Below are 11,771 nucleotides of genomic sequence, written 5' to 3' on the forward strand. Positions count from 1 at the left end.
TCTGAAGGAATTGCAGAGTCGAATGAATCTTCTCTTCAAATCTTCCAGATACTCCAAACTCTCCTTGCTTGATTTCTAGCTTTCAAAGATGATTCTCCTCACCTTCCTGCTGGTGTTTTAGGATCCTTAAATAGGGCTAGGGCTAGGGTTAAGGTGGTATTTTTCTCATGATTTTATTCTATATATCATTCTTTTTATTTAGTATAGAATCTCTCCTCCTTTGGATAGGCTTTAAGCAACCACCAGCCATCTACTCCTTATGCTGCCCAAATTTTCTGATTTTATTATGATTTCCATAGTAAAAGAAGGAAAGGAGGCATGGTTAATTAGAGGAGAAAAATTTCTTCCTTTCTGGGTCCACAAAATCTGCAAAATAAAGTAAGGTTTTGGCTGCCCAAATCAAGTTTTTCAAGAATTGGTTCCAATTCTTTCTCAGTTTGCTCCTCATGCAGAATTAGTTTGGACTCTGATTTTCTTCCATTTAATTCTTTCCAAGATAGCTCTTTGCCACCCAAAATTAGTTGCCATATCAGATCTTTGTGCCAAGAAACACTAAGAAGAATTTGGGTGTATCGGGTATTTCTTGTTGTGTCCAACATTGTTACCAACTTCAACCTATTGTAGCCACTTCATTTGGAATCCAAATTCAATTCTGTAAATTATGTTCCTTTCTTGCTTCTCTCAAAATTCTGTATGATCTAATCTTGCTCAATTTGGAGTCCTGTAGCTTACCTTTTAGGGGTCCTCACACCAAAATATCTAGAATTTAGATTGGTTGACTAGATGGGAGAGATTAACTGCTTGATTTATTTTCTGCATCTCTAATTTCTTTTCTGGCTGATGATGCCAAAAAGGATAAGGTGTGGGGTCCATTGATATCTTGATTTGATTATTCTGCTTTGAGGTGGACTCTGATTTTGATGCAAGACCTGATAACTCTGGATGACAAACCCTGCTGAATCGGACTCAACCAATTTCACTTAATTTGACCTTTAAAATATGGTTAAGCCCAATTATGTGTGACCTGGCTCAATTACCTGCAATTGACATAAAACATATCAGGTTCTTACATTTATTTAATTAATTATTATATCAATTTCATCAAAATCATTAAAACTAATAATAATAATTACTATAAAAATGCAATACATCAAATACCCCCAAACCTAAGTTTTTGGTTGTCCCCAAGCAAAAGAAAAGTCCAAATCAAAAATGGAGAATCTCAAAAAAATTAATGCTAAAAATTTTATTTAACATTAATATACTCAAAATCCATCTAGACACAAAGGAGTAATACCCAAATGCCATGGCTTAACCACCCCAACTCAAAATCGAAAAGCAAACCCACAAGCTAACTATTCCAAACTCATTCATACTCAAACAAAATTACGCACAATCAATAGCTACCCTGCTTCCTTTAGGTTTTAATAAAATAATTCGGTTCAAACATCCAATCCTGAATGCAAAATCCTATCAGCCGATCTCCACTAGTGCAAACAACGTACTCAAGAGATCAATAGGACTTTTTCGGATAAAAAAAAATGGAAAGCAAGCAACAAGAATGATGGTTATGGTCACATAAGTGAAAATAAATTAACCACAATAAATCAGAGCATACTCAATTACTTATGCTTTACATCCCTTCCTTTATTTGTTTTATTTTATACTTTTAGAACAGCCTATACACTTTGGCACTCTTCCTTAAGTCATCATTTGTCTTTTTACGCGAATACCGACATTGGTGATGAAGGCACCCGGTTACTCAGCAAGTCATATACTCAAAGTGCTTTGCATACTCATAATTCAAGTCACTGTTTGACGTAAAAGCAAACATGGGGCTCATGAATGCTCCTAGTTACTAGGCAACTTGAAACAGCGGAGTAGATTGTGCTTTTTTTTTTTTTTTTTTTTCTTCTTTTTTTTTCTTTTTTTTTTTTTTTGAAGGGAAGGAAAACTAAAAATTCAGTATGCTCTAACCATTATAATCAATTTATTCTCAAAAAATATGAACAGTAGATATGAGATAGGATGAAAAGAAAATACAAGGGGTCAAAAAGGATATGCCAAAGGAATGCCTATATCATTTCTCCCAAGTAAATTGTCTACATTTTATTGCAACAAAGCTCACAAATAGGATTGGCGAAGCAAAGTAACTATCTCCTATACGAGATTTTATTTAAGTATTTACAAGTATAAAACAGTCAATCCCTGAATTTGACTTCCAAATTTAAAGCTAAGATAGCCAAACACTAACACAAAAGTAAAATTGTCCCCCTCTATATCCTTACAAGTGATCAATGAATCAACATTCCAATTTTTTTTTTTTAAAATTTTATTAAAAAAATAAAGATAAAGATGCAAACATAATGGCAATCCTATATTATTAACACGAAATGCTCATGCAAATGCACCCCCAAATCTGAATTTGACATTGTGCTCAATGACAAGATCATCATCACAATACATATTATAGCAAGGCATTCTTAAAGGTTAGGGGTACTCCCCTTTGTAGCGTGCCTATGTGCTTGTGTGAGTTTGCAACTCGTCCTCAGTCATTTCATATCTCTTGTCTTCTTCAATGTGCCTACAAAAAGTGAACAACGTCCATTCAAACCTTGAAAATATAGTGAGGATTAAAATTGACTCAATAAAAAAAAAAAAAAATTTTGCTTGGGTTGCCTCCCAAGAAGCGCTAGTTTATAGTCGTTAGCTTGACTATCCCAATGCATTATGTCAGTGCTATGGAGGTTTTTGGTTGTTCAAATCCTCCATCTATGTATTCCTTCAACCTTTGCCCATTGACTTTGAAGGTCCTATCACCACTCTTCAGCTCAACAGCTCCATGTGGAAAAACTTGTATAATCTCAAATGGACCTGACCACCTAGACCGGAGCTTGCCTGGAAATAGCTTTAGGCGAGAGTTATACAGCAACACCTTTTGTCCTGGTTGGAATTCACGCCTCACAATATGTTTGTCGTGCCATCTTTTCGTTCTCTCCTTATAAATTCTTGCATTTTCATATGCATGGAGGCGGAACTCATCAAGTTCATTAAGCTGCAATAACCTTTTCTCCCCAGCAGCTTCCATATTGAAATTTAGCAATCTAGTTGCCCAGTAAGCTCGATGCTCTAGCTCCACAGGTAAATGGCATGCTTTTCCATAAACTAGACGATACGGGGACATCCCAATTGGCGTTTTGAATGCTGTTCTATATGCCCATAACGCATCATCTAATTTTAGGGACCAGTCCTTTCTTGATGAGTTGACAGTAGTCTCCAATATTCTTTTAATTTCACGGTTGGAGATCTCTACTTGTCCACTTGTTTAAGGATGATATGGTGTTCCTACACGATGAGTAACACCGTATTTTATCAATAGAGAATCCAAATAACGATTACAAAAATGCTTACCTCCATCCGTGATGATAGCTCTTGGAATACCAAAGTGTGTGAATATGTATTTCTTTAAGAACTTGAGCACACTCTTGGCATCATTAGAGGAAAGTGCTACTGCCTCAATCCATTTGGATACATAATCCACCGCCACCAGGATGTATTGATTTGAATGAGAAGGTGGAAAAGGCCCCATAAAATCTAATCCCCACACATCGAACAGTTCTACTTCAAGGATATTGGTTAGTGGCATTTCCTGTCTAAAAGAAATATTTCCAGTTCTTTGACATCGGTCACAAGAAGAAACAAAAGCAATAGCATCTTTAAACAGGTTAGGCCAATAAAAACCACACTGTAATACTTTAGCAGCTGTTTTGTTGGGTCCAAAATGGCCTCCACACTCTAATGAATGGCAGTGTTTTAAAATATTTTTAATTTCATCATCAGGCACACATTTCCTAATAAGCTGATCTGGACAATACTTATATAAATATGGATCCTCCCAAAAATAATATTTTGCATCATGTAAAATTTTTTTTTTTGCTGGTAATTAAATTCCGGAGGAATAATATCACATGCCTTAAAATTAACAATATCAGCATACCAGGGTGTACTAGATGTGAGTAATGCAAATAATTGCTCATCAGGGAATGACTCATTAATGGGTACCTCAGTGTTCTCAATTTCTTTACTTAACTCTAATCGAGACAAGTGATCTGCTACAAGATTTTCTGCTCCTTTCTTATCCCTAATCTCCAAGTCAAATTCCTGCAATAAGAGCACCCAATGAATTAGTCTCGGTTTCGCATCCTTCTTTTCAAGTAAATATTTAATTGCTGAGTGATCAGTATAAACTATTGTTTTTGCTCCTATAAGATATGGCCTAAATTTATCAAAAGCAAAAACAATGGCGAGCAACTCTTTCTCTGTGGTGGCATAGTTCAACTGTGTATTATTCAGTGTTCGACTCGCATAGTACACCACATGAAGTCTATTCTCCTTTCTTTGTCCCAAAACTGCTCCTATAACATAGTCGCTTGCATCACACATGAGTTCAAATGGTAGATTCCAGTCAGGTGCAGTGTTGATAGGAGCTGAGATTAATTCTCTCTTTAACCTGTTAAAAGCAACCAAACACTCATCAGTAATTTTAAAAGGTGCATCCTTGATCAATAAATTACAAAGAGGTTTGGTAATTTTAGAGAAGTCTTTTATAAATCTTCTATAGAAGCCAGCATGCCCTAAGAAACTCCTCACTCCTTTAACAGATGTTGGTGGTGGTAATTTCTCAATGACCTCCACCTTTGCTTTGTCTACTTCTATCCCTCTAGATGAAATCTTATGGCCTAAAACTACTCCTTCCTGCACCATAAAATGACATTTCTCCCAGTTCAACACAAGATTAGTTTCTTCACAACGCTGTAGAACTTGGGAGAGGTTAGTCAAACACATATCAAAAGAAGGACCAAAAACTGAAAAATCATCCATAAAGATTTCAATAAATTTTTCAACCATATCAGAGAATATAGACATCATACATCTTTGAAAAGTTGCAGGTGCATTACATAACCCAAATGGCATTCTCCTATATGCAAATGTTCCATATGGACAAGTAAATGTAGTTTTTTCTTGATCCTCAGGTACAATAGGAATTTGAAAATATCCTGAATAACCATCTAAAAAACAGTAGAAGGGATATCCGGATAATCTCTCAAGCATTTGATCAATAAAAGGCAAAGGAAAATGGTCCTTTCGTGTGGCTTTGTTTAACTTCCTATAATCAATACACACACGCCAACCAGTGACTGTTCTAGTGGGTATCAGCTCATTTTTATTATTTGTAATAACAGTCATCCCCCCTTTCTTAGGAACTACTTGAACAGGACTCACCCAACTACTATCAGAAATAGGGTAGATAATTCCTGCATCAAGTAACTTCATTACTTCAGCTCTAACTACTTCCTTCATATTAGGATTTAACCTACGTTGATGCTCAATTGAAGGTTTGTAGTTTTCTTCCATTAAAATTTTATGCATGCATATACTGGGACTAATTCCCTTAATATCATCAATAGACCAGCCTAATGCTCTCTTATGCTTTTTCAACACATGCAACAATTTTTTCTCTTGTTCAGTAGACAAATGAGCAGATATAATGACAGGAAAAATAGATGAGTCTCCCAAGAATGCATATCTTAAGTGAGAAGGGAGCTGCTTAAGCTCAAGCTTGGGGTTTGGCTTAGCCTCTACTGAATCCTGTATTTTCTCAATATCATTTAATACATCAACATGCTGTTTATTTTTAACACCATCAATCAAGTCATATTCAGAATTGTCAATTATTTCACTAACAAATTTATTAATCACATCTAATCTAAAACATTCATCATTCTCAAGAGGATATTTAGAAGAATTAAGCACGTTAAAAATTACCTCTTCTTGTCCCACTCTTAAAGTAAGCTTACCCTCATGGACATCTATAAGTGCCTTGCCAGTTGCAAGGAATGGACGCCCCAATATCAAAGGAACCTCTCTATCTTCCTCCATATCCAAGACAATGAAATCCACTGGGAAGATAAATTTGTCCACCTTGACTAATACATCCTCCACTATGCCTTTAGGATATGTCACCGATCGATCAGCTAGTTGTAATGAGACACTGGTTTGTTTCACATCCCCTAGTCCAAGCTTCCTGAAAACAGATAAAGGCATTAAGTTAATGCTAGCACCTAAATCGCACAATGCTTTAGTGAATTCGATATTGCCAATATTGCATGGAATTGTAAAACTCCCTGGATCTTTTAATTTTGATGGCAACTTGTTCTGAATGATCGCACTGCACTCTTCGGTGAGCATGACTGTCTCATGGTCCTCTAGCCTTCTCTTTTTGGAAAGGATGTCCTTCAAGAATTTGGCATAGCTAGGCATCTGAGCTAATGCCTCCGCAAATGGAATATTTATGTGTAGTTTCTTAAAGACCTCTAAAAACTTCAGAAAGTTTTTGTCATCCTTACTTTGCTTGAGCCTTTGAGGAAAAGGAACTGGTGGATTGTAGGACTTTACTGGCTCTTCCTTTTTCTCTTTTAGCTTTTCTTTGACCATAGTCTCTTCTTGAGTTTGTTCCTTTACTTGTTCTTTAACAGGCTCTTTCCCTTGTTGTTCCCCTAGTTGTTTTCCACTCCTCAAGGTAATTGTCTTCACATGCTCCTTCGGGTTCGTTTCAGTATTGCTAGGCAATGATCCTTGAGTTCTGTTAGCTACCATATTGGCCAATTGTCCCATTTGTATTTCCAAATTTTTAATGGCAGCTTGCTGGTTTTGAAAATTTGCCTTAGTTTCATCCATGAAATCAGTAGTGGCCTTGGTGAGAGTTGCAACCAATTCTTCCAGGTTAGACTTCTTTTCTTGCTGTGGAAAACCAGGTGGTCCTCTATTCTGATAATTCTGTTGTTGCTGTTGATTTCCCCAGGAAAAATTTGGATGGTTCTTCCAGGCAGGCGTGTAGGTGTTTGAGTATGGATTGTTCTGTTGTCTTCCTTGGTTTGCCACATATTGTACTTGTTCTTGTACTGGAGGCATGAATGAGCTGTCAATCGGGCAATCTCGAGTAGCATGTTGCCCAGTACACATCTCACAGGTCTGCACACAAGTATTGACAGCATTAATAGACAAATGATCTAATTTTTTGAAAAGAGTGTCTACCTTTGCATTGAGTGCAGTAATAGCATCTATCTCATGAACCCCAGCAGGTCTCCTCGCCATGTTTCTCTCATTGGGCCATTGGTAATTGTTGTTGGCCATTTCCTCCAAAAGATCATAGGCTTCATCAAGCGACTTCCCCATCAATGAACCTCCAGCAGCAGCATCAATATTAATTCTGGTATGGTTGTTCAGCCCATTGTAGAAGGTTTGCACAACCAACCATTTAGGCAGTCCGTGGTGTGGACACCTCCTAAGTAGATCCTTGAACCTTTTCCAGGCTTCATATAAGGTCTCCATATCGAATTGCACAAAGGTTTGGATGTCAGTCCTCAACTTGGCAGTCTTAGCAGGTGGAAAGAATTTTGCCAAAAATTTTTGTGCTAAGTCATTTCAAGTGGTGATCGAGCCAGCAGGAAGAGACTGTAACCATGCTTTAGCCTTGTCTCTAAGTGAAAACGGGAACAATCTTAACCGAATTGCATCATCTGACACTCCATTATGCTTAAGGGTATCACATATCTCCAAAAAGTTTGCAATGTGCGCATTAGGGTCATCATTGGGCAATCCTCCAAACTGAACTGCTGTCGGGATCATTTGGATCAAAGCAGGCTTGATCTCAAAGTTGTTTGCTTGCACAGGTGGTCTTGTGATGCTAGATGAAGCTCCATTCACGGTAGGCATGGCATAATCCCGCAGTGCCCTGGGGTTTGCCTCTCTAGCAACCTCATTATTCCCTACTAGGATTACTTCTCTCCTTGGATCTTCAGCCATTTTTGGATCTACTTTTGCCTCAGATTTCTTCCTTTCTCTGACTGCTTTAATGTTTTGTTTACAAGTGCGTTCAATTTCTTGACTTGAAATGGGATTTGATTCAATTCTTACCAGTCGACCCGATTCTCTTTTCCAAGTTGTAATTTTGAAAGATTATTATCTTTTCTTTTTTTTTTTTTTTTAAGAGAAGAGAGAAGAGGAAAGAGAGAGAAAAGAGTTCTAGAGATGAGTCCTAAGGAGTCCTAAATCTAGAGATGAAAGAGAAGAGTGTTTTAATTAGGTTTAAATTTTAATGGCAAACAAGTTAGCACAAAATGGACTTTCTATCCTAGGGTTAACCTAGATCTAGACAGCTCCTAACTGTTCCAAGATCGCCTTCAAGCACTCCAAGCCCAAAACTGACTAACTGTCTCGGCCAGGTAAGTGTAAGATGTGGGAGGTCCCCTGCTTGTTGCTTTCCTTAGACACCAACTGAGTTGGCCAGGTCAGACAACGGAACCAATTGAAAACCACCTTCTTAAACCACTTGCCTTAGACACCGAGCAATTAATCAATTCGAACCCGGTCTAACTTTAGGGCTTTCTTGTCCTATTGAGCTCGAATATCCTAGGGCCAACGTTTAATTGATTTTAGATTAAGGTCTAGGTTATGCAGAATGAAGGATGTGGTTTTTGGGCTAAGGAAGGGTGATCAAATCCCCACCTTATCTGATTAATGGGTTAAGTGCCCTTAAAGTTAATTATGGAGATGCAATGCAAAGAAACAAGATGTCCAATCAAGTTTGATTTTTTTTTTTTATATATTTTTGGTTATACTATATTAGTTAAGCGTTATGAAATATCAGTGATTTTTTTTTTTTTAAATATCTAAGAAATAAAATATCTAGATTACTAGTAAAATCAACTATTCTTGATATTAAAGCACCATTCCCCGGCAACGGCGCCAAAAACTTGATAGCCTATTTCGCAAGTGCACGAAATCGCTCAAGTAATATAATGATAAATAAGAGATCGTTCCCACGAGGACTGAGTTTAATTATAAAAAATGAACGCTAATTTTACTAATATCTAAACGATCGAAACTGAATGATAATGGAAAATAAAATTAACTCTAAAGAACTCAATGAAAGCTGAATCAAAATTCGATTGATAAAGCACTAGGGTATATCTGATTTCACTTGGACCAATTATCAATTCCAGCTATTTCGATTAATAATCTAAATTTAATTATTAATGCAAGGATAAATAATCCTAAATTATTTAATAATCTCTCCCGAGTCTTATTAAATATACTAATTAAAACCTATAATCTATCTTCCAATAGTAAAATAGATTTCAATTAGTTCAACAAGCACAGTGATTATTTTCAAGATCCCACAGGTCAAATCTTCTGCTCCCGCTCCAATTATTATTCCTATGATGTTTGTTATTAACTCCAATTTATAATCTTCCTTCCCAGTACCAATTATAAATCGAAATCAATCAAGTACCAAAGATAATAATACTTAAAAGCATTAAGCGCAAATAACAAACAATTGCATTAACAAAGAAAATTAATACAAGATTCTGGAATTGAAATTAAATTCAAGCTACATCAGGTACCCTAGCTAGAAATTTAGCTTTTCATCATACAAAATCAAACTCAAGTTTACTTGAATAAAACTCCAAAATCATCCTAACAATGAGTTTAGAAAATAAAACTTGAGTTGATTTTGTTATGATGAAAAGCTAAATTTCTAGCTAGGGTACCTGATGTAGCTTGAATTAAAATTTCAATTCCAGAATCTTGTATTAATTTCTTTGTTAATGCAATTGTTTGTTATTTGCGCTTAATGCTTTTAAGTATTATTATCTTTGGTACTTGATTGATTTCGATTTTATAATTGGTACTGGGAAGGAAGATTATAAATTGGAGTTAATAACAAACATCATAGGAATAATAATTGGAGCGGGAGCAGAAGATTTGACCTGTGGGATCTTGAAAAAATCACTGTGCTTGTTGAACTAATTGAAATCTATTTTACTATTGGAAGATAGATTATAAGTTTTTAATTAGTATATTTAATAAGACTCGAGAGAGATTATTAAATAATTTAGGATTATTTATCCTTGCATTAATTAATTAAATTTAGATTATTAATCGGAATAGCTGGAATTGATAATTGGTCCAAGTGAAATCAGATATACCCTAGTGCTTATCAATCGAATTTTGATTCAGCTTTCATTGAGTTCTTAGAGTTAATTTTATTTTTCATTATCATTCAGTTTCGATCATTTAATTAGTAAAATTAGCGTTCATTTTTGGTAATTAAACTCAGTCCTCGTGGGAACGATCTCTTATTTATCATTATATTACTTGAGCGATTTCGTGCACTGCGAAATAGGCTATCAATACTCATGTTTATGAGTCCAAGACATCAGTATGTACAGACTAAAAACATCATTGGCTCGTTATCTTTTTCAATAAAAAGTGACTTGGTCATCAGTACCAAAGAAATAAGACTCACAGGTCGGTAATGATTCACAATCATTGACTTTGAAGATTACCTCTTTACTTAACATATTCATCCGTTCTTGTTTATATGATCGAGCCCCTCAGTGCCAAAGGTAGGCATCCGTAACATTATCTACTCTAAGATATTTGTTTAGTATGTACATTACCACTAACAGGCTGTGATCATTCGTAAATATTATTTTTAGTTGTCCACGCATGATTTTGACATCATTTATAATGATATCACAAAAATCATTTCAAATTAGCAATGTGAATCTATCCTTGGCCAAAAAGGCCTATGAAAATTATATCATTCAAAATAGACAATAGTGATAATCACTGAAAAATGATATTGTTTGATTACAAACTTGCTTGACAATTCCTAAAGCTAGGATTGGAACATAACTTCTATCTCCAACATTCAAGAATCTCTTACTGTTTTCAAACTTTCTACTAATCTGAAGTCCCTACAATAAATTACAATATAAATTAAAACTTCTGATATCTAATATCCAGGTAGTTAGTATCACAAACAGAGAGAAACTATAAGGTATTATCATATAAGTATCTTATCTCAACAATCATTTACTGATTTCTCTTTCTTAACCCTGTTGGGTCATGAAAAATTAGATATAGAGGATAATTCCTCTTTTAGTGTTCTGCTTCTTTCAAAAGAAGCACTCTACCAAACTTGAATTAATCTAAAACTCATTTATCAATTCGGGCTCCAAGCCTAAGCACGACTCACTTGCATCTACTTTTTTTTTTTCTCAAAGGACTGATGCTCTGCTGAAGATACATTTTCAGAGGTGCCAAAGAACTCCTTCAACATTTGAAAAAAATTTTGATGGAGTATTCTCAAATTTATAACTAAATTCATCATTCATCGCTGCCTTCATAACATATCATACTATGATTCGATCATTTAGTCACTTCTGATAGTGCCTCTAATGCATCACAGCGTTGAGCATGAAAACATAAGTGCTGGATCCATAATCATATACAGGATTCATTCGTGCTCTAGAACTATTTACAACTTCTAATACCAATTATCGAAATTGGGTCCTATTAAGTTTGTCACTAACCAATAGTGAGCAAAGCAATAAACTACTAGCCATAACTGAAAAAAAATATAAGACATCTATGTATATGAATTGATTAAGCCTAAGGACTTGGACTTTAATCTAAAGTTCTTTCACATTTTATATGAATTGATAGCCTCTATTTCCAATTCAAAAAATTATTTTAATTTCTTAGTGGATACTAGGAATCCACACAAGCTGCACACCGAGTCCGAGTATGGCCCGGCCAACTCCTGTGCACCATAGGTGATTCTTAATCAATTATTTCACCAATAATTTTAGTAATTGATTTTGCCCCAGGTTTCATTTCAGTAGGCTAGAGCCTCCACT

The sequence above is a fragment of the Elaeis guineensis genome, chromosome 5 (assembly GCF_000442705.2).
Source record: "Elaeis guineensis isolate ETL-2024a chromosome 5, EG11, whole genome shotgun sequence".
Classification (NCBI taxonomy): domain Eukaryota; kingdom Viridiplantae; phylum Streptophyta; class Magnoliopsida; order Arecales; family Arecaceae; genus Elaeis; species Elaeis guineensis.